At 39.7% G+C, this 25,001-nt stretch overlaps 1 long non-coding RNA gene across 2 annotated transcripts; it reads right to left on the bottom strand.

Annotated features, from left to right (window-relative positions):
- Positions 1–414: 414 nt before the first annotated feature.
- Positions 415–23,829, bottom strand: LOC135304441 (uncharacterized). 2 transcript variants are annotated; one of them, XR_010365829.1, is made up of 6 exons: positions 23,683–23,829; positions 14,600–14,722; positions 8,937–9,049; positions 2,018–2,115; positions 1,825–1,926; positions 415–690 (listed from the first exon to the last, which is right to left on the bottom strand). It is a non-coding gene; the product is annotated as an uncharacterized LOC135304441 (long non-coding RNA). The 2 variants fall into 2 exon arrangements; XR_010365830.1 differs by lacking the exons at positions 8,937–9,049; positions 14,600–14,722.
- Positions 23,830–25,001: the final 1,172 nt, after the last annotated feature.

The raw sequence follows: 25,001 nt of genomic DNA on the forward strand, positions 1-25,001 counted from the left end.
TGGATGCCATGATTTTTGCTTATTACAGTACAATGGAAACATCTTTAATGCATATCCTTTGGGTCCTATACCCCTGTAACAGCTTTGTCTCCTCAACTCAGTCTAGCACAGTCTTACCAAGCAATCACATACAAATTAAGAAGACCTAATAATCATGATTTTTGATTGACTGGCAAGGGTGATATGGCTGATGTATTCATTATTACTTATGGCTCACATAGGTCTTCACCAGAAATACTGGTTCCACACAGTCTGTGGTGATATAAATACATTTTTAAATGAACTCAGGATCTCATACCAGCTCTTTTACTCACATGTGCTTGATCAAATCTCCTGCATGTCTTTGCTGACTGGAAGTGGCCTGTGCACTTGAGCAAAGGCTACATACATAAGTGAGAGAATGCAGATTTAGACTTCCTTTTTCATGCTTTATTTACACAGACTTGTGATTATTTTGTGTTAAATGTATTGTTAACACATTTCTTTATAGCTGTTCCATTTATAATTTATTTGTATAAAGGATGTTGTAGAATCTTCTTATTACAAGAAGAGCTTCTGGAGTTCTGGGATTACTGTCAATGAAATCTACGGATTATTTGGGTTATCCATGAGTGAATTCCCTCCTTGTCAGTGAGCAGATTCACTTAGAAGACATTTGTCCATTCTTCAAGCTTCATTTATAATTCTCCACTTGAAGAGCAGCAATGCAAGACATCCACAGGGAAAAAATCACAGAAACAAATCAACCAACCAATCAAAAAAAAAAAAAACCAAACCAAACAAACCACCACAAACCCCAAAAGATAAGGAAGAGACTGAAAAAAATTGAACCTTAGGGAAATCTAAGCCTCCAGACCCATTGGATTGAGGAAATAAGCAAATAAGCAAACCCACTGGCTATGGCAGAAAAGTTCCTTTAATCTGTAATCTGATCTCACTCCAAGCAGTTATAAGATGATTTTTTAGTGAGACTGTGGGTTAGTGTATATTGACATAACCCTATAAAAAAGCTGAGAGTCCATCAGAGGCCCTAAATATTGGTATATCAATACAATGCATTTGTTAATGAGAGCAAGGCTTGTGCACAGCTTGAGAAGGAGCTGATGGAGGGTTCCCCAGTCCCAAAACACCTTGCCAGTGTGCAAAGCAGAGCTGTGTGGTGCCTGGCTTGCAGCACCCACACTGGCAGAGCAAGTCTGCCACCCCCCCGTGCTGTGCCCTTGGCCCAGGCTGGGAGTGCAGGAGCTCCGGGCAGGTTTCTGCCTGGCCCTTGCACATCACTGCAAACTCCACGTGCTCAGCTCTCTTGCTGCACTAACACCTCTGGCCTCTTGAGGTTATCCAAGACTGGGAATCCCCCTCTTATTTGCAAAATCTTCTACAGAGAAAATGGTCAAAAAACAAGCAACAGGTTTGGATCCTAGAAATCCAAACCTATTGTGGAGCAGTTTACTTGGCATACACATCCTGCCTTACTTATGGTCTGAGAGGAAGGTACTGAAACACCAACTTTGTACCTCTTCATAGCATGTCGATTCCTTATGATGGAAGAAAGCACATTTTCATAGAAGCTCAAAACCTTGGCAAAATTCAGCCGAGAACTACATTTCCTGTTGTTACGCATAGAATGTGGGGAGGATCACAGCAGCAGCAGGGACAGATCTGCAGGGGTCTGCAGGCACACCACTACCTCACAGGGAGCAGGGGCAGGGAAATTTGAGAAGAGATCTCCTCCAGGACAGTAGAGAACAAAGCTGATATTGCTCTTTTTAAGGTCCTGTCAGATCTGTTGAGCAATAAGTCAGTATTTAATGTTTCCCTCACCTTCAGAGTCCCTGTAGCAGCCAGTGTCCAGACTCCTCTTCAGGCACAGGCAGAAAGGCAGAGTAAGGCTGGGTGGAACAGCCAAATCCACATCAATCCGTACTGGTTGAGAGATTCAATAATGGATTATAGCCACAAATAAAGCATGACAAATTGTCAAGAAAACTTGAAGTCTGCCGAGCTGCAGTTTTACCTGAATCACTTCTCTGCATATCAGATTTTTGGATCAAGCCTCATAATTTTTGGCAATGTCATCTCTATGGCCCTCTGAGCACTTGCAGGCACCCAACACTGAAATAATGAAAATCAAAGCTACCACCTTTTACAAAGAATCAAGATTAGTAAATTTGCAGAAAGATTTTTGTGAGCTGAAGGCACTTGAACTAAAAAGATAAAAAGGAAGGAGAATGTGCTTGTGCTACTCTGCAAATTATTCAGAGGCTCATTGTCAGCATTACCTGCAGAAGACAATCTCATGCCAACAGCAACTGGTCTCAATGCAAATACTCTTTGTCCTCCCACCAGCAGCAAGGAGCCAAACATTTGGAGGCCTGAGCCAGGGAAGCAGTCATTGTAGGTACAATAATAAGTTATAATTGGAAGCTACAGTACAGTAGTCTTAGATGAGGGATCAGTGCTTTTGCAAACAGGCAAGGAGAGGAGATACATCTGTCTCTGTACACTTTATTGAAGTATGATTCAAAGTGCAATGTTGGTGGTTTAACATAAATGCAACACATTTTTATAATCCTTATCAAACGTTCACTCACTAGATCAGCATAAAGCACAGCTTATTAAAATGGATAAGAGGGGATTATGTGATTCCCATTGTGAAGAAATAAAAAGTATTTAAAATACAGAGATTCTTTAATCTGTTGCTCAGAAGGCACCGTGAACGATGCTGATGGAACAATGTGTATGCATCCAACTTTTAATCACAAAGGTCCTGACAAAGAGAATAGTGAAATTATTCTTTCCAGCACACAGGATAAGCTGTTAACAATATAATCCTGATTGCATGTCAAACTTTGATGATTTTGGTTTGGTTACTGTATAAGTATTTAATTATACTTTGCAAGTTATAACAACAAGGATGAGATTTCAGAGTCTAAACACTCATTCTAAAGTTTTGTATATCTACTTTAGGCATAAATAGTGTTTTCTAACAAAATTTTATATGATCTCTGAGATTTAGTATGCAAATAAGACAAAATTTAAGCACTCACAAATAAAGACCATATTTTTCCACAAAATCATATCCTAAATAAACACATCTCTGATAAAAGAAATAGAATATTCATCAAGACCTAAACTAAACTTTAAAAAAAAATCAGATCACAGTTGATAATATTGCCTTTATTTAAAAATTTTCAAAGGTGATTTCTTCAGCTGTGCTATTTTTAAAGATATATTTAGAAAAAAAGCTAAAAGAAAAGGGAAGAGACATCTCTTCTTGGAAAATGTTGAGGAACCTGCCACCAGACTTCTCAGCAAACTAAGCAGAGATGATGTCATGGGACAGTACGTAGGACTTGAGACAGTACCTATAGGACTAAAAAATGCACTTCAAGGAGCTCAAAAGTTGGGTAGATTCCCACATTAGACTTTATCTAGGCTTTGTTTTCAATAAAACTTCTCATTTATTTTGTCACAGGTTGACTCAGGCTATGAGCTGACAGACCCTTGAGAAATATCCAAAATGAGGATTACCAAAAAACCCTCAAAGTTTATTTATTTCTCCAAAAGCAGTCACAGATTAAACAAAAGCCCTTAACATTTGTAGCTTCGATAGCTGTGACATCCTAATCATGTATCAACGACAAGCATATTTCTCAAATCTCATCTGCTGAATAAGAACACTTCCTGTACTGCTGTGGTGAGCTAACATTTTTTACGAATTCACAGACCTATAGTTAAAGTGTTTAGCAATCTAGCATATAATTAAAGCTTCTATACAATATATGGTTAAATTCTGAGAAGAAAAGGTTGGAAGATATTAGACTCTCATAGTTTTTTCAGGTCAGTGATAAATACTGGTCTAACTTAGAAGCAACTTTGCACAGAAGTTTATATTTTCCAAATCATACCTGGGGGAAGTGGTTTTGCTAATTACAAGTGGGATCAGAAAGAAGCTGAGGACATCACAGTAAAGAAAAGATAAGAATATGACAGTGTTCCTGCATAAAGGGAGTTTTACTACTTTCACATTGGTTCGGAAAATAAGCTGATGCCTTCAGCAGTTATACTTGCACTTAAATATCCTTTGATCACTCAGAATTTGTCTTGTGACTGGGAGCAAATTAGAAGAGAGTGCTTTCAATTTACATTATTCAGACAGGAATTAAAAAATAAATACTGTAATAATGAATCCTAATAAAATTATACCTTCCTTAAAATGAGGTCATACCAACATGTTATCATCAGATGGATTCAATTTTTTATTAAACCTAGGAAAACAGAAGAGCTCAGCACAAGAAATCAGTCCTTTTCAAGAGCCAATGATGTTGATAGCAGTGTATATGCTGTGGGCAGAACCCTCTCAGTAGTGCTCTGCTCCAGCCCAAGGGCAGAACAAACAAGAGCAAGTCATTAGTGAAATCAACTGCTCCACCTGCACCAGTTTATGCAAACAGATAAGGAAACTGTGTTAACAGCTAGAAAGTGCCATCAGAAATAGCAACACCTCAAGTGAAGTGACTGGCAGGGCAGAGTCTTTTGACCAGAGGGATGTACAGTGGTCCTGATGGACTTCTGACCCTTCAGCATTGTAGGAATGAGGTAACATATGTCCAAATATAAATTCAAATGTTACTCGTGGTCTTTTTAAACACACTGCAACTTGAACTTTAACTGCTGTTTCTTTAGCATTAAAGGTAACTAAGTACATTTTAACTCTTTCATCAAGAAGGAAAATACACTGCCATGGCTCAAATCGCCACAGGTTGGAGAACCAAGTGGAACAACTACTTTTCATGGTCTCTACAGTAACTGATCACCCATGTCTTTGGATGTGATTGCTTTTGTTTTGTACACTGCTCAGCACAAGTCAGTAGTTTAATTTTTGCCCTGTTTGTTGTGTGAAGAGAGCCAATATGAGTAATGCTGAGCTACCCGAGCCTGGCATCATTTAAATCAATTCTGTCTTTTTGTTAATCTTTGAAGAGTTAATTCTTCAGGTAAAATAGCAAACAGTATTTTTTACTTACATTGATAAAATAAATTATCATAGGGCTATTTTATTCTTAAATATCGATTTTAGAAAGGGAATGCATGAGTTCCTTGATAAACAGACTAGAACATCAATCATGTAATTTACTCTGACATTGAGTGAGATACGATGTCAAAAATGGGAGCTTCTGAAGGTGGCAACTTGTTGATTAAGGCCAACAATACACCACAGTCTATGCACACAGCAGTGAACTCCCTACCTCAAATCACTGCTGTTTTCATTGTGAGCCAAATGTCATGGCCAGTGACCAAAGCAGTGTATGAGGTCATGAACTCGACTATGTTAGTGAACCAACATTATTATTTCATGCTAACAAAAGCCATGGTGAGAGTTATAAGTCCTTGTTATTTTAAGTGGAAAACACAAATCATGGTAAATCTAAAAAAAAAAAGTTTCAAAATATGTTTTCATCATGATTTTGAGCAAAAAAGATCTGAAATAGAAAGCAACACAAACCTGAGTTAGCAACAACTCATATTCATTTGAAGAAAAAGAACACGCTTCTTAGACCAGGTCCTTTGTAACCTTGCCATAATTTTGGGTTTGTATGTTTTATTCATTTCAAGAGGTGGTATTAGCCACATAATTATTGTTGTAATTCATTCCTTGTGTTGCTATGGATTAAACAGTAACTTATCTGTAGTAATTATGCAATAGGCTGTAACTACTGAAATATGAATACTGCCAGTTTGTCCCACTGTGTTTCAGATCTGCTACATAATTGTTAATGTTCACAACAGCGCAGTAATTGAATTACAGAACATTAGCCACATGATTATTATGATCGTAAACTGCTATCAAAGGGAAGACTGTAATAAGACTCCAAACTGAAGTTATGAAGTTCAAACCAGCTGTATCTGTCCCACTCTTACACTCAGACTTGTTTAATCACTATTATAGCCATTACTTCTTTCACCTGTAAAATTTCGGCACACACAACCAGCCTTATGTTCTGAAAGAGTTTCATGGTTCCAAGCTTTAAGTTTGATTTTGATGCAACCCACATAAATCTTCCATGTTGCTAAATTGGCCAAGCTTCCAATCCTGAAAAATCTTACTGTATTTATTTGAATGAACCTACCTTCGAGAAGAATTGAGCAGATATCTGTCTGCTCCAGGTTATCAAACTAGGGTCCTGGTGGGATTCACTTGACCTAATGTCAACTTTAGGTTGGATACCCACTCTAAAGCAGACATACAGATTCAACATACACATATAGGGGAAAAAAACCCTCAAAAAATTTTAGGGAACAATTCTTCACAAAGAAATGTGTTTAAGAACCTGCAAGTAGATGTTCTTGAGAAATATTTCTGTTGAGGAGCTTTGGTTAAAACCCCATTTTTCTGGTTAGTTAGGGTATGCAAAAGTCTCAACATAATTTTGGTCCCATAGTATTGGTGAACAAAGGTCATTATCTTCTATAGTTTCTTACAGGTACTGCAATTGAAGTACAAAGTCACCAATCCAAAGAGACTGCCCATTTTGACTCTGAAAGCATCATAGTCCTAAACGCCCATTTTATGTCACTGTTTAATTGGGAAGACTCTATCCCTGAGTTCTACATCTTAGATGGGATACTATCCTCATTAGTCATTTGTTGCATTTCTTTTTACAAGATGAACTAAATGCCTTACATCAGAAGAACATGACTGAGAATATAATTGAAATAATTACTTTTTAAAAGACTTCTACGGTTACTTCTCAAGATTACTTAAACTATCAGAAAGACAGGTAATGTAGACCTGCATGAGCAGAGGGAAATCAATATGGAAACAGCAAGTGTGAACTCTTAACCCATTGAGGATTTCTACATCTGGCACCTTTAGGTTGTTATTCCACAACTACACAGCTTTCATGAGTTCTTTTAATGCATGAAGCTCCAGATTATTTGTGGTGAATAAATCCCTAACGGATTACTCATTGTTAATTAAATAACCTGATTCTGTCCACTGAATCTAATGCATTATAGTATTTAATGTTTGTTTGGTAAACTGCTTTGCTAAATGCTCCTTTGACTTTTATTGGTAATAAACATTAAGCATTTATGGCCTGTGAAAGCAGTTTCACATCTAGCTTATGCTGTTACTATTTACAGTTTGTTAATGAAATACCATTAACTTGCTCCAAACTGCAACTTGTTTTTGTTCTACTCCTTAACTTTTATTATATAGCATATAGAATAAGTCAATGGAAATCACAGGAGCTATAAGAAACAATGGTACTTGTTACCAAAAAAAAACTTTATGTTGTCAAATCCAAATATATTCTTATATAGATAAAGCCCCAACTAGTAATTTTTTCCTTTTTATTCCTGCTTTTGCTATATGTAAACATATATTTATTTGCATGTGCTATTCCCTGTCTCTGTTTCCTGCAAAGGGAGGACATCAGTTCTATGAATTCCCAGGAAAAATGCATTTGAGACATATCTGTGGAAAGCCTGGTTCAGTCCAAAATTAAACCTTTGCTGTGCATGACAGCGGTTTCACACAACTGCAATTATCTGATCTTAGTAGGTAAAATGTGCCTGCTTAAAAATAATAACCTTTCTTTCTCCCTCCACAAAAATAGACACATGCTCTTCTTTCTGTGTACTAACACAACACAGCTCCTGAGAGCTCTTGAAATTTAAGAGCAGCAGCCTGTGTGTGCAAGTGATTTGTGTTGCTGCACTGAACAAGCAATGCATTTTATCTGCCAGGGGTATAAAATACAGGGTTCTGCCAATTTAGCAGTCTCCTGTCTGTCATGTGCAGTGGCAAACAACTTAAGTGAGCCCAACTCTGTAAGGAGGAAACATGATGTATTTATGAGAGAAGACACACCAACATTGTGCTTTTCAGGATAGTTTCATTGCTTTTGCATTTGTTTTCAAATTATTTTCTTTGACTGTTAGATGTGCCCCACAAATATATTATTGAATATATTATGTAATCATCCCATGTGTTTATCTGCTTGGTCTGTGTCCACAGAGGGGAGCATACTGCCCAACACATGTTCTCTTTGCATCGCAGACTCGAAAAGTTAAAAAAATGGTTTGGTGTTTCTAATACATTTAATTCCTATAAAGTAACCATTACTGTGACAGTGCAGTTTTCTCTAATGGAAGTGGTTGAGTGATTCATTATTCTCCTAAGGAAACCTCTAGTTTTGTTAAAAAAAATTCATTAAATAAATGAGATGGCAAGAATTCCAGCTGTTGTGTGCTTAAGAACAACAACACATCTATCAAGCAATGAACACTCTACAGTTTCAAAAGAGGTGACATTTCAGGTAGGCTGAGGGGAGACAACCTTGCTCTCTACAGTTATCTGAAAGGAGGCTGTACCCAGGTAAGAGGCAGCTGCTTCTCCAACTAACAAGAAACAGGGCAAGACAAGTGGCCTCACATTGCATCAGGAAGGTTTAGAATGGATATTAAGAAATGTTTCTTCACCAAAAGAGTTGTCAAGCCCTGGAACAGGCTGCCCAAGGCAGTCACCACACCTCTGGAAGAGTTTAGAGATGTGCAGACATGGCACTTGGAGACATGATTGAGTGGTGGATTTGGAACTGCTGGGTTAACACGGTTTATTATCATAAAGGGCTTTTTCAGCCTAAACAGCGCTGGGATGCCATGAGGGCAATACTCAGACAAGGAGGTGCCTGTGGGGCACCAGGCAGGGCCCAGAAGAGTTCCAGCCTCAGCCCAGCACAGCTGCTGATGCCAACAGAGCCCGAGCAAGGCTCAGAGCTCAGCCAGGCCAGCACATGCACAGGAATGGAAAGGAAACAGAAACCACCAAGGAGGCACAGACCAGGATTCCAGAGGGAGGGTTGTCCTTAGGCTGCTGTTTGGGTGGCTTCACTGGCGTTTTAAGGTCTCCAAATTTGCATCATTACCTTTGGGTGCTGCTCAAGGGTGAGCAGTACAACCTTCTCCTTGGCTGATTTACTGAGGTGTGATTTTTTTTTGCTTGAAGTTCTTTTTATTTAATATTGATTATTGTAGAGTGCTGTAAGGTAGCAGCATGAAAATGTTATTAACTTACTGGTAGGGTACATTTTATCTTTGAAGAAAAAAAATGTTTGTGTGTGAAGGTTTTAATCTTCATGAATAGCTCCATGATGAATAAGTGTTAAGTGCAACATTGAGAAATTCTGATTTTCAGACTCAAGTCATACAATCATAGAGGAAAAGAAGAAACAATCTCACATTCTTCTCTCCACCTACCTCCCCAAAATCCAGGCAGAAGTAAGCTAAGAGGTGTCTAAAAGAAGCTAATCTATTCTTAACCTTGCTTCCTAAGTGACAGCAAAATTAAATTGAAGCAATCATGAATCATAGGAGGATCAGAGCTGAGTAACTAATTGGCCTATTTTCTGTACTGTCAGAATCCTCTCGAGCAATTTTCTTCAATTATAACTGCAAATCAGCATGTTATTTCCTCCTCACAAACTACCCATTGCTGAGGGACTAACTAGGTGTCCCAGGATATTTCCTGATCTATTGCTGGAGACCAATTCCCACTGTTAAATAATTAAAGAAAGTTCAGAGTCCCATGTTGAAGGGCAAAAAGAAGAAAAACCCTTTTACCTACAAAAAGAGAATCAGCCTTATTTTTAATAGCAAGCTTTCCCAATAATTGAGCATCTTCTTTGATCAAAGCTAGAGACAGCCTCAACAGAAGATTCTCAACACTTGCTCTTCAGATACTGATTTCCCTTCAGTATGAAGGCTATAATACTAAAAATATTCCAAATGTAGGGTCCACTGGAAAAAAAGCACAGCTGTTATTCACTGCTATTGTTCAGGAAGATCAAAGATGATTAAACTTGCATTCAATGACACCAACCAAGGGAAGTTGGTGACTTCTCTGGCTAGCTGCTCATCATACATGATGTATATTCCACCTGCTATTTGTATTCTTCAAGATGCATTGTTATGTCTATTACTTAATTAACATCAATTTGCCCTTGTAATAACAAATATGTAATTAAAACACAAAACTTCATCTATTATAAAGCATAAATAACACCTCAAAGAGATCCTTTTGGCAAAAGGAAGGTGATAAAACAATTGACCCTTCTAAAACATACTATCCAAATTTCTTCACTTTATCCAGATTGTAAAATATACAGTTTAACAAAACTGATCTGGAATAAAATGTAGAAAAAAGAGGTTAAAAAAATCAAATTCCTTATTCATTTCAGAGCAGGGGTACTTCACTGGATGACAAAGTATTTGGGTCTCCCAGGTGACAGGTCCAGCAGATTCACCCTGACCTGGCAGGACAGTGAGGAAAACCTACACATAAGAGCCTTAGGGCTTTTGTTTGCTTGCTTGTTTTTTAAAATCTCTCCCACTACTAGCAGCTTGCCTGCCTAGGGGCTGAGCTGGATTTGCTTTCAGAGCGATTCCTTCTGGCTCATTAGTAATGACAGGCTCATTTTCCCCAGTGACACCAGTGCTAGGGCCACAGAGGCCTTTACTCATCTTTCACATATTCTTGACATGAGAGAAGAATTGTTATAAGTAGTATTCAGGCATTTTTTGTTGCTTGAGCTGAGAAAGAGATTTTGGATTCAGCATAAGTAGTACCGCTTCAAACCCCATCCTATATCATATAAAATAATGGCTTAGAATTGGAAGCTCATCTCAGGAAGTCAGGAGCTTAAAAAATACACAAAAAAACATAAATTGTGTGTATGCATATGTGTGAATTATCTTAACATTCTTTTCTGCATCATGAAGAGTTTAACTTTTCCAAACAGTGCTCTCAGATGTGACATTTTAAATTTTTTTCGGTAGGGCTTTTTTTTGGTTGATTGATTTTTGGGACTTCTTTTAAGTAGGCAGCTATCTATAAACTAAAAGGAAATAGATTATTAGAACATGACAGAGATACTAGAATATATTTAGGGTTTCTTAGTTCTCAGTAGCTGCAGTTGTCCTGTCACACTTAGAGCAACTCAGCAGCCGAAGCTCCATCACTGCTGTCTGGGAATAGCTGAATGACCAGCAGCATCTTCAAGAAGGTCTCATGCACTAGAACCTTTTCTAAAGATTGGGCTATTACCTCATATCCTATTTTAATTTGGTCTGGGAGTGAGATTCTGGGAGTTTCTATAGTGTTAGAATAGTACTATTTGATAGTGTAGAGTAGCAAAGAGACTACCCTTCTTCAGGTCAGCTGGAATTGTCCCCCAAAATTTTCAATTAATTTCTAAAATCCATAGAAATATCCACCAAGTTTCTGGGTGGTGCATTGCAGCTCTCTAATACAGCACCTACAATGTCTGAAGGAGTTTCATTGAAGGTGTTTAAATGGTCATGTTAAATAAGTAATTTCAAATGGCCTTGATTCAGTAATTTCTTGAAAGTAAAGCTGTGCTATGGTCATAATCTGTGTTGAAGAAACACTTTTCACCCTGTCCAGTTAAAAACAGAAGAATGTTCATCTGGGATCAACAGGGAAAACACTGGAAGACAAAGACAGAAATTATCTAAGGAATACTTCAAATGTGTTTCATCTGCCAATTTTTCTATGTCCTTCAACTTTATTGTGTTTTGGCAATGAGCCAGTGCAGTTCCAAAGCAGCAGCTTTTATTCAGCTGTGGACCACAGGGCACAGCATCTCCTTTTCTCTTTGCCTTTAGAGAATTTCAGATATGCATAAAAAAAAGAAAGCAAGCATAACACTGTTGACTTCAGTGGTGTTTTGATGTTTTGCTGGTAGAACAGAGTATCATTTAGCTTAAAGCAAGTGAATGTGAAATCTAATCAAGAGAATCCCAAGGAGAACCCAGGATTTACAGCTCTCTAACAAAGATGAGCTGACAGAAGGTTAAATGATGTCATTTCTGAAGTACTAAAACATTGTCTGATGGGGGAACTGCAGCACTGGAAAGAAGATGCCTTCAACTCATGCACAGTAGTAGAAGGTGTGATGGAGATTTCAGATATAAAACTGTTCAAAATTGCTCCCAGGAGAGTAAGAGCACAAAGAGCACCAGAACCATGGCAGAACACCCTACCAAGGCTCACATACTTTGCCAAGAACCAAGGCTGATCAGTGGACACACTACTTGGTGGTCTCTGATAACCCACATCAGAACCTCCTAGTCTGATCTGCATTGTGCCTTCAAACTGTCAAAGCAGAAAACGCCTATAAAGGGAGCAGTATTTAACAACATGATTGTCACCCTATTTTGAAAAGTGCAACAGAAAGTAGTTTTAAACTTTAGGTGACAGAGAGCAGGCTTAAATTAGATAGTAGGAAGAATTCTCCCCTGTGAGGATGGTGGGGCCCTGACATTGGTTGCTCAGAGGAGCTGTGGATGCCCCATCCCCAGAAGGGTTTAAGGCCAGAATGGATGGGCCCTTGAGCAATCAGTCCTAGTGGAAGGTATCCCTGCCCGTGGCAGGGTGTTGCAACTGATGGTCTCTAAGGTCCCTTCCACCCTAAACCCTTCTGTGATCCTACAATTTGCTGGAGGAGGCAGATGAACTGTAAATTCACAATTCAGTGTGTAGGATGATGCAAATCAGGACACGTGCTGCTGGGATGTCAATCTGTACTGCAAAAGTCAGAAATCAGAGCTAGCTTTGGATGGTATTTAAGCTCTCTCAAACTGTGCTACTGAATCATGCATATTCATTTTGTTTATTTTTCTGATCATTTTTTAAATGTGCTTACCAATTGATGCAACTATTTGTCATAAGCTCCAGCATTGCTGTTCCACACATGAGCTCTTTGATGCCAACCAAAGCAAAGCTGATTCCAGCTTGCTGCTCCAGGACAAGGACCTGGAGACAGCTCCTGCAGCCCCTCCACTCCTGCCACACACAGTGCACAACATGACAGTACAGATGACAAGCACATGAAAGTAAGTGATAATGGGACTCCAGCCTCTGTTCCTCACATCTTCCCCCAATGGATGGTTCTAAACAAAGGCTCTGCCAATAGATTTTTTTTCCTGCAGTGTAGCCAGTTCAGGCTCTGTCCTTACATGTTGAAGCTTCCTGGTTTAATTCACACACATGAAAAGAGCTGTAGAATTTGAAATTGTTAAAGAAGATTAATTTGAATAGTTAAAGAAGCTCTGGAGTAGAATTCACATGAGGCAGCATTGCGTGGTAATTGTTCCTTCTCAGCACTGTGTGTCATATAATCCTATCTCTCACCATACCATCAGTGCTATGCTGAGCAAAGCAAACTAACAAACTGCAGCTCAAGCCTTTTATACTGCAAACCATTGCAGTCACACTAAACTCCATCACAAATGGTCATACTAATTCATTAAAAGCTGTTACTGCACTGGAGGTTAAAAACACTTGTGTGGCTCACCTTCTCTGGGGCTAAAAGCCTCCATCTCACCAGAACATAAATCATGATAAAGTCTTCTAAAAAGAAAACAAAACCAGCCTCTACCTGAGCAGTTTGAATCTGGGTTTTCCTCTGATTTTTTGCCAATGTTGTATCACAGTCATAAGCAATGTGTCTTCTAATGTTCCCCCCTCCATAAAACACAGACCCTGCATGTGCTGGCACCAGGCCAACACCACGCTGGAAGCACGTGGCAGAGAAGCTCCCACATGGACATCAATAGCTACCCCCAAACTCAGAGAATACGCTGGGGGAACTGAGAAAGTTGAAAGATAAAGGGTCTTTTTTCCTGTTTTCCAGGAAAAAAAGCTACAAGGTTAACTACAGGATAGTTCAATAAGTATTTGGACAATACTCTCAGGTACCTGGAGTGATTTTTGGGCTTGTCCAGAGCAATGCCTAGAGTTGGACTCAATGATTCTTGTAGATTCCTTCCAGATCAGGTTATTCTGTGATTTTTTTTGATAACAACCTATGCTGATTTTTTGTATGATACTCTTCTCTTCAGTTTCCACTGTGTTATATGCACGTGAGTGCAATGACTCACACACCAGAAAACCCCGAGATCACCACCAGCTAAAATACAATACAGCCTTTCATGTCATATGATAGTATAAAAACACCCTTACTTTGCTCTTTCATATTCTTGTATTTGTGGCATCTATTGGATCTTACTTCAGCTAGAATGTTTATATTTTATCTTCACTAAAGTGCAATACAACAGAACAAGTGCTAGATGACACTTCCCTTCTCTCTTGCTTGCAGTTACCATCGGCTTAATTGCACAAAGAAAGCCAAAACATTGCTGCACTATTTTGAGAGAAGCTAGAACTTACACCAATGTATTGAACAAATCCAAGAAATCAATCAGTGTTTTCTCTGATTGAAAAAAATAAAAGCTTCATGGCCCTGAGTGTACCAGTAGCCTTTGACCACCTCACCTGGGGTTAATGTGACAGCAGCCCTCCCCCAAAACAGCCCTTGCCTTTGGCACCTGCTTTGCTGCCTCAGTGGGACAACCCCACTTTTGCTGCTCCATCTCAAAGGACTCCAAGCATTCCTCCCTAAAAATATCCTTTTATCTATGGTGTCATGTCAAGTGTATACTGTGTGCATAACAACAGCTGTAGACAACAGTGATTCAATAAAATAAAAAAATCTATAAATGGCATCACCTTGCATTAAACTTTTGACTGGAGGTGAACGTGGAGTAGACTTGACATTCACAGTTATTCAGGTCAGACATTTAACTCTGCGTGGTCCAGGTCCATCTCTCCCCAAGGAAAGACTGTTCTCTCCTAATGAATGCATATGCTTGCTTTACATTCTCCCAAAGCCAAAGGAGGTTCAGATTGAGCTTGGCTGATATCCAAGCTCAAGCTGCACAGAAACACGAGGTGACTGTGAATACACTAATCAAAAATGTAGAGTAAAGAAAGGAACAGAGTATTATCTCTTAAGAGGGGAGTTAATTCTGGTTTCTACCCTGATTTTATACCAGTGTTGTCTCATAGGTATTAGCAATGCTATTTCTAATCACCCCTAATAGGACAGAAAAAATAATTAGATTAAGTATAGCCAAAGCCTTTGACTTCTTTTGTACACCCAAATGATAACACCAGAATGTTAACAAAATACATGTACTTCCTCAAATAATCCTTTTGAGTTCAGAAATAAACATAGGCAACTTCAAAATTAAGACCCAAATTTCAGAACAGGCAAACCAGATTAAAGAAAGTGGGACAAAAATGCAATTCCACACAGCTCGCAAAAAAAGAAAAAAAAAAATACCACAATACCACAGAAATTTTTCCCTGTAAGGGTCAGTAAAGCAAGATTAGGGCTTTTTCTCCTTTTGATAAAGGTTTAAAAATTATGTTCAGAGGTTTACAGATGACTTCTGAAAAACAAAAGATGCCTAAGTGACCTGCGGTCAGTTTATTTAAAAGAAAACCAAAATATCAGTACACAGGTACACCAGTACCTATGTATGTAAATCAGTCTGAGCATACTTTGGATTAAATATAGGTGTGTTTTGGCCTGACCATTTTCTTATTAACACATTTATTATCCACCTAACTGGAAAAGCCAGTTATACAGTAAACAGAACTTCAATACTGCAAGACCTGAATAGCAGATGGACCCATTAAACTACTTTGAAACGTTAACTTTTGCATCTCCCTGAGTTCAAGGTGCTCTGTGCACATGCCCTGGAGATTTCTGCTGGGCTGAAGTTCTGCTCCTCCTGAATCTGTTCTAATGATGCAGCAGATGTGTTTAAAACAGAAGAATATTTGATATTAGAGGCTTGTCAGAAGCAAAGCCCAGACCCTCCAGGTGCCACGCAATCAAAGGTCTGACAGAGACCTAAAGCTCTGTTTGGATCCCACCACCTGTTAACCTCCCTGCAAGACTGCTTGGAGCCTCACTTCATCTTCCATCCTCCAGTGTGTTTGATTTTATTAGATGTTCTCATTGATTCCACTTAATGATTCATGTATTACCTATAGTCTAAGTGAATTGACATTTTTCTACTGAAGGTAAGACAAATTACAAAGGGAGCCCACAATGGGGTCACATAAAACAACCACAGCAATCTCCAAGGAGATATTAATTGCCAAGTTGTGGAAACAGAGTAACCAAAGAGAAATAATACAACATAACTGAAGGCAATTAGGGTGCCTCACATTATAGATTGAAACCCAAGGACCTCAGATTGATAAGAGTGGACTTGAAAACCAGTGAAGTTGTTATTAAAATGACAGACTGGCAATTTGTGTGCAACTGGTTGTTGTAACAGTAAAGTTCTACAGCTCTCAGGCTCTAAATTCCAGATGGGAACAAGGAGCAGAAGCAACAGCATGGACCTAAGGGGCTCAGCCTACAGAAACCTCTGCATGTTCTTCATGTTAGTCTGGAAGACCTGAGGCTATAATTCCCTGTGAAGCAAGAGGGAGTTATCAAAAGTGTTTATTTCCCAGAAGAACACCCAACGCTCCAGGAGATATGGTAAAACAACCTTTCCACATCAGAATAGATGCTTTTTGCACCATACAATTCAAAAGAAAGGAAAACAAAACAAAAATTCTCTTGGTTAAGTGATAGCTCAGCATGAGCAATCCAAAAGCAGGAAAAATGAAGTATTAATAGCAGATAATTTGTAATTCAATATAGGCATTTTTATACATGACATTAGAGGTATTAGCATTTCACTAACAAGTGGAGAAATAATTGGGAACCACCATTTCACCATTCCTGGCTAAATAGGCCTTCTTTAGATCCCATCTGAATAGTGCCTATACTTGAACTTGTTTCCAGAAGTCATCTCTGTTTTTTAAGTAGGAAAAATAAAATTATTATTAATTCAAAGGGGAAAAAAAAGTTAAAAATAAATAGTATTTTTTTATGTGTTGAATCAGGTAAGCTGGGGAAATCACAACATTTGTGTTAAAGTGGAGTAAAGGTTATGAATGAGACAAGATTCCAATACAGAACCTTCTCATTATGGCAAGAATTAACGAGCCAGAGGCAATATACTCTGGAAAAGATAGGGAAGAGATGAGCACCCTTCCCCCAGGAGAGGTGCAGCCCACACCTGCTCTGCTCCCTCCAGCAGAGAGGGAACAACATTATTCCCATGGAGGTGGTTTGAGAGCCACAGCCCTGCTTGGGCAGGACAGTGCCATGGTCCTGAGCTGAAGGTGCCCCAATCTCAGCCACAGGGCCAGGAGAGCACCAGCTGTGCCAGCTGTGCCACTCAGGGCCATCCCCCAAACCCAGCAGTGGTGCTGATGGCAGCAACACAGAACAAAGCACGGCCGATTTAAGGGCATGCATGAAACACAACAGGCTTCCGTTACAACCTGTCATCCTATTTATGCCTTTCCTACATGAGAACCTATTGAAAAAGCCCCACCACTATAATCACAAATAAAGCCACAAATATGAAAACAAATAAAAGGTAAAGCGCCGCACGCTGTTATTCCAGGGCACCGTACAAACCCAAGCCATAAAGAGCAAGAGGAGGTACGACGGGAGGGAAGGAGCCTGCTGCAGTCCTCCTGAGTGTGCTGCTGGCCCCATTAGTAGCAGCAGCAGTGACTCGAGGGGATAATTAAACCCTGCTGCTCCCCTTCTCCCCGCAGAGCAGCCCTGGCTCAGACGCTCGTGCCCGAGCCCCCGGGAGCGCTGCGTGGTGCCGCTCAAACACCTCCTGCCTCCTCCTCCTCCTGCACTCCTCAAACATCAAAGCCGCCCTTATTTCAGCGTTTACTCGGGAACCATTGAGGTTTCAGTGCAACTGGGAAGATTAATTAAGTGATAGCAAGTTTGAACATGGGAGATGAATGATTAAAAGTTCTCAAGGTAAGAGTAGGTACTCTCTTTTCAGCAAATGATACCTACTTATATTGATGAATTTCCTGCTCAGTGGTCTATAATGTCACTTTTAGATGAGAAGCTGGAGTGCTGTAAAGAGAAATTCTCTAAAAACTACTCTGCTGACATTGTAACACCACTTAAGTACAAAGTCAGATAATGCAGTATCACTCAAATACTGCCAGACTGATAATATTTTTAAGCTATTGAAATGAAAGAAAGCCTTCTGATTTATTTGTATTGCTGTAAAAATTATCAGAGCAATTTAAAAAAAGAAATTGAAGTGTAGCAGTCCAAATTATTATGTTCAAGTGATATTTTCCACTTTTTTTTCATTTACAAGCTGATCTGCACTTCTAAAAATTGCACAACTGTTAGAAATGTGCCTCTGTCTGGTAAATTCTAAACATGTGGATAGAAAGGGAGGGGAGTTCAGACAGTAGCAGCACAAGCTTTTCCATCCACAGCTCAGTTCTGCATCAGGAGGATGAACTGAGAGGCACCAGCACAGCAGTGTTCCACAAGATGATCTGCTCTGTGATGAACAGGGAGCTGGTCCTGGGGGCACATGGTGGGGGCAAGAGCTGCCTGAGATGACAGCATTTGGTGTTGGAGTAGTGGCCAGGCAAGCTGAACAGAGAACAGGCTCAGTCTCCCATTAGTAATGGTTGCTGGTGCTATCCACTACTTATGAATTCCCTAATTTATTAAAACTGACGTAAAATTTAAGTATTTTCAGTTTTTCTAATCTTTAATCCAATGAAGGCTAACAAGGCCACACTGGAGCCACGTACACATATTCACCAGAGTCATCTGAAGAGGGACAAAAGTAAACAACTGCTCTAAATTTCAGGCATTCCTGCTTCTCCTTTTTAAATCTCTTGCTCCACTATTTTTCATAGGGCAATTCCAGGTCAGGCATCCCTAACTAAACACAAACAACCCCCTGCTGTGCAGTATAATGAGCCTCAGCTAGGAATCAGTCATCGATGGAGCAATCAATAGCACACGTCTGAAGAAAGCACAGAGGTTGTAATATCATCTGTATGCCTGACACTTACCAGAGATAACATTAATCCCTAGAAGAAATCTGTGATACCTCTCAGTATTACTTTTTACCCAGAAGTATCCAAAGAATTAATTATAAAGTTGATTTTGAATAGTGCTTTAAACTGGAAATTACTCTAGAGTTTAAATTAAGCAGTAGATTGAAATGACTAATGGTTATTAACCAGTGATTAAATAAAAGAGCTGCAGCTACTGACTATAAAAAGGTTTGTGCTGCTTATCACCGTGTCCTGAGACAGGTGACTGATGTTGAGATGCTCAGTGTGTGCTAATTCCTGCAACATCTTTAGCACTGGGGGGAGTGACATTCAGAGCCTCTCAAAATAACATCTCAGGCTATTTAAATCAGTAATTTTCAGCTGTTTCCAGAGACAGGACTCTACGAGACAACCCAAGAACTCACTCAGACATCAGCCACTTTGCTGCTCGCACAGCTCCAAGCAGCCTCTTGTTCATTCCCATCATGCTGCAGAACAGGAAAAAGGGGAGAGAAAGTGAGCACAGAAAAGCTGTAGCAGCAGGAATGAAGTTCAGTCCAGTGAGGCATCTTGGGCCAATTTGCCTTTCATGTAAAAAGCTCCTGATTTACTTCTGTCTGTTTGGAGATGTCACAGAGTAAAAATCTGCCTGCACGAGGAAAGGACAACTACAGCAATGTCTTTATACCACAAACTTTCCTGTGCACTGCAACCTCTGGCACAAAACAAGAAAAACTGCTTGGAATTCATGCCTCCCAGAATCCTATCTATTGAATGCTTCTTGCCTTGCAGGAAGCAGGAACAATAGGTGAATCAAAGGCAGCAGAAAAATCACCCTGTCGGGGGCAGAGAATAGGAGCTCAGAGGCAAGCACCAGAAATAGCCCAAAAATTGATATTATTTCTGTAAAAAGAAAAATGTGAAGGTTTTGCTGGGGGGAGAAAGAGAGGGGATGGGGAAAGAAATCCCAGACAAGAACACTTAGTTATTCTGAAACATCACTAAGGAATTTCAACTCTAAATATGTGCTCTATCAACTAAACTGAATTATATGCCTAATATAGTTGGATGTTATGGTCAAAATAAAATACTGATTTGCTAAAGAACTATTAATCACAATGTATTTAACAAAAAAACCCCAAATGTTGTTTTTATTTTGTTTTGGCACATAATATCCATTTATCCAAAGAGCCTCACCATCCCATGATCTCCCCAGCAAAAGCATCCTCCAGTGATTCCAGCTGCAGAGGGAATTTGCTCATTTGCTTTACAGGGGGATGCTCAGGTCCCACAGACCTGCCTCCCAGCCTTCAATCCTGTGCAGCTGCAACCTCTTATCAGAATGCAGAGTAGGGGGAAAGAGCAGTTTCTGGCTGGTTTTTCCTACTCAAACTCTACACAGAAACCTTATCAACAAGCTGTCTCTGTCACTCAGGTACAATCTGTGATGGTGATCTCTATTGTGTTAAAAGGAAGGCTAATAGCATCAGAAGTGGCCAAGTCAAGAACTGGAGTGCTAGAAAACATCAGAGGTTGGCACTTTTAGCTTAGCCCACCCCTCTTGGGACATATAACAATATACCATGATTTAAGTGTGCTTGGTTTATCATTTACTGTTCCAGAAAGGCTATTTTCCCTAGTCAGACCATGAAATAATGTGGGATCAGCAAAACAACCCACCAAAAAACTAGTGTTATGTGGAATGGGGTGGTTTTGGTTTTTTTTTGTTTTGTTTTGGTTTTTTTTTGTTTGTTTGTTTTTTGTGGTTTGTTTTGTTTTGTTTTTTGAAAAGGACCAAAAACAAACAACACCAAACAAGTATTATGTGGACTGTGGGATTTTTTCAGAAACCAAATCCAGAGAGGTTTCTGAGAGCGCACAAAGGGACACTTTTGACAGAGGTGACATTTCAGATGCTAATTCCAGTCTCTCTTCCAAAGTATATGTGAAATCATTTCACAGAGATGTACTTATTTAACAGAGAACAAGGTGTAGGATCTCCTGGATTCAGTCCTAGTGATGGTCAAAATATTTTAATGAAATACTGCTAGAATGGAGACATGCAAGTACAGCAAACATCCAGCCAAGAGAATGTCAAGCAGAATGATTCACATCCATCAAAGCTATTGGGGACTGGAAACAGGACTTTTAAGTGAAAGGTGTCAGACCTTCAGCTGTGGGCACAGTACCTGGGTACTGCCTGTTTCCTTCTCTCCTCCAGCATCTGTAGCCCCTTCCCTTACATTCCAGAGAGGCTGAGGGGTGAGTGCTGATTTTCTCCTGGCAGTGCCATCCTGTGTCACTGCTCAGAGCTGTGTGTCCATGCCTGAGGCCAGGCTGTGCTGGCCTGCCCTGCTCACACCTACAGCAGGCACAGCCACAGTGAGCTGGTTTGATACATCACAATGCCACTCAATCAAAGCACTGACATCAAAAAGCATAATTAGCAATTTATGTCACATAGTGGCAATGATATTTTTAGTGCCTTGAACATAAGTAGTTGGAATACCAGTAGGAACTGCTGCACGGAGCTGTGCTTCATGCGAGCAAAAATTACATTTAAATAAACAAATACCAAAACTGGCGATGGATACTGCCACCAGATGAGCCTGATACTCGTATCTGATAATGGCATTGCTGGGGGAAACATGCAGTTAAGAAACAACATAAAACAGGAGAGCTGCACTTGCAATTATAGGGTGACAAGGCTGTAACACCACAACATTTACACTACATATAAATCAGCTGCTCAGATGGCCCTTACCCGTAAAAGTGTCAGTCAGTCAAACCACACTCCTCAAACTACCAGAGTTTTTCAGAATCATTTCCCTGTGCATTTGGACACTCCTTTGCCACCTAAAGAGCTTCTCACTCAAATAGAAAGCAAAAGGCACTTGGAAAGTTTGCTGGCTTCTAAAGGGAAAACCCACAGGAGCAAGCCACATGTTTGTGTTTTGCTGTGATGAACTGTTTCATTCTCCCTGAACAGGAAACTTTTGGAAAAACAATTACACAAAACTGCAGGTCAAAATATCTTTTACATTTACAAATAGGATTATATTTGTAAAAAAGTCTATGTTTGGGCTTAGCAGGAGTCTCCAAGTCATTTTCATATTTGGTTTAAGCATCACAGTACAAATATTATTAAAGCAGACTCCTTTAGCAGACAGCATTTACCAAGTTTGATTGTGCTATGTGGAGTTCATTCCTGAGTTTCAGATTAACCCCATTTCCATGACTAGTTCTATCACAGTGTTCTGATAATTTAAATTATATTTTTAATACTCATTCAGTTCTCCAGTCCCCAGAGTATTGATGTTAACAATGCATCCTATCCTGAGGATTGTTGGTGGAAACAAAAGACACCGTGAGAGAACCCTGACGAGTGACAGCATCTCCTGTGGCTCGGAGAGCTGAATTAATTTGTCCACGGTGACAAAGGGAGTTCATTAGACAAGCTCTGCTGAATCATGATGGGGAAATCTAAGAGGTTGCTGCCCTTGTCTGTTCGACTGACTCCACCCTATAATTGATAGCAACATGAGTTAATACACCCTGGAAGAGCCATTCCCTCCTGCCAAGCTGCAGGATTAGGTAAGGAGCAGAGGATGTGGCCGCCCTGCTCACCTCAGGTTAACGGGCAGAGCTCACCTGCCACGATGGCTTGCACTGCCAGTTGTCCTTTCCCTGGCTCCTAACACCCTGTTCAGCTCACCCCATCTCTTCAACATAGTCTTATTTTTGCAATATTAATAGACAACTCAGAACAGAATGTTTTCCATTATTCTACATAGTCATTTGTTGCATTAGTATATATATGAATAATCTAAGCTACAATGCACAAAGCAACTAAAGCAATTAAGAACAAGTCTTTGCACACCTTTAAATGCCCTTTCTGAGTGTTTTCAGGGTAGTAAGAAGGGTAAAATGACAGACTGCAGATAAGGTACCAGCTTTGTATAGGATACATATCCATTCATAAGAAAAAAGTTCAACAAACCCTGTACCAAAACAAAGCAGAATCTTAATAATATTTCCCATCTTTAGTTTCAGCTAATCACAAGATAAGCAAATGTAATATTAAACAAAGATTTAGGAACAGAAGCCACAAACCTGTCACAGTCTGGTAACAAGACTGTTTACTTAGGGTGAAAAGCAGCTTCCCATTATGATATCCTCATTAATACTGTTATTTATAGTCACAAGGATAACTTAACCAACTTTTATATTAGTCTGAAATCAAAGGGCACTTCCCCAGCCAATGGGACATATTTCAAGAGTGAAAAACACAGTAGATACATCTGAAAATAAAGTCCAATTAGCTTAAAGGAACAGAGAAACAAACCCATCCCTCTGCAATGCTCTCAGCATTAGGTGAGATAGGAGAGCCATTGCGGCAGCTGCAGCTATGCCTTCCCCAGCTTTTAAATTCCCATTTTATAGGGGGAGAAAAACCTATTATAGCCTATTCTCCAGATTAGCTCTGACCAGGTTTGAAGCAACTCACACCACACAACTGAGCCTTCTAGATCCAGCTCCCTGCCTTTGACTGTGCCCACAGCACCCAGAGCAGAGACCTGGCACCTCCACAGCTGTGGCAGCTCCTTGCACTGATTATTCAACAAGACAACAAGAGAAACCATCTCCTCTGTGAGGTAAATCTGTTTTAAAGCACAGCAATGGGTTGCCTGCTTCTCTGGGGCCAGCACCACCAGCCACTGCCTGGCTGAGATCTGCAGTGCTGATCTGAAACTCTGAGCAGGAAAACATGGGCACAGGGCAGCAGCCTTCCATTTTACTCTGAACATCAGCTTTTCCTCACCCATCCCTCATACCTGTGGTTGACATTCCTCAAAGAGCTCACACGTGAGATCCTCTGCACATGGCCTAGACGTTGTCCCCACCAGGCTATCCTTGACAAAACCCCCCTCCAGCAGCACATCCCCTTTGGGTCGGCCAGCCCAGCTGCCCTAAAGAAACCACCTTCAACAACTGCCTCCACCCCTCAGCTGGGTCATTTGTATTTATGCCTTGCACATGGTCCTCATCTCATTCACTGCCTGCACCTGCACAGGCTCCCACCCTCTTTGGGGCTGATCACCACAATTCCAGTTCGATAAAATCACATCTTGGGGAAACATGAGCCTAATTATTCCTACTCTTTCCTATTGTCTTTATGTATAAAGGGGAAAAAAAAGCTTAACATTTTGCTTTACCAAGAAAAAAACACCCCAAAACACAACAAAACTTTTCTAGAGGGAGAGAATGAGTAAGAAAGTATTTAAGCCAGTGGCAATAAAGAGAACTCCAAAAAAGCATCCCAGTCTTCAGGATTTTGAGATTTTGAAAACTCATTAAAGGTCTAGCAGCATGGAAAGCCCACCAAAATAAAGAGAAATCTTTTCATTTAGTAGAGCAGTCTTGAATGAGGCCTCTGGAAATTAGGCTCTCACACACACAGCTGAACAGACCATCATGTGCAGTCTCCCACCAAGTACTCTGAGTAATCTCTATTAATACTCCTTTCATAACAGGCTGACAGCAAAGGTGCTGACAGTATTTGCTGAATATTTTTTTGCTAAAATCAATCTCTTACAGTGACCACAATAAGCGAGTTAGGCTTTTTTTTTTTTAAATTCATACTTAAAATAGCCATGAATCTTCTTAATGTGTCATTTGACATTTGTTATTACTTGGCTGTGGACTGGCTTTGAATATTTTATGAAATATTTATGGCAGAAGGGGATATGGGATTCATAAGAGCAAGACACATACAATATGTGGAACATTAGTGACAATTACCACAAGGGTAAAATTAGTATAATCAGCCATCACTTTCTTATGAAAAAATACAGGCTTAATTGGTGACAGGTGGATATTTCTTCCATTTTAATACTGCAATTTTTTAGGACTGATTTGCATAGTTTTCTTCACTTTTGCAGGATTAAATAAAATTCTGTTTAAATGTGAACTTTAGCTAATTAACTCATGGTAAACAGAAGTGTCCTGTTCTCTTTTAAGAAATTGAGCAAATTCCCTTTTTGTTCCTAATAATTTGTCGAAAGGAGAGAATAGTAATTATGTGCATCACATCCAGCTAATGTGCAAACAGATTGTGAGCAGGTGAAAGTGAAATTTATGAAAAAAGACATTT

Source organism: Passer domesticus, chromosome 7 (assembly GCF_036417665.1).
Source record: "Passer domesticus isolate bPasDom1 chromosome 7, bPasDom1.hap1, whole genome shotgun sequence".
NCBI classification, from domain to species: domain Eukaryota; kingdom Metazoa; phylum Chordata; class Aves; order Passeriformes; family Passeridae; genus Passer; species Passer domesticus.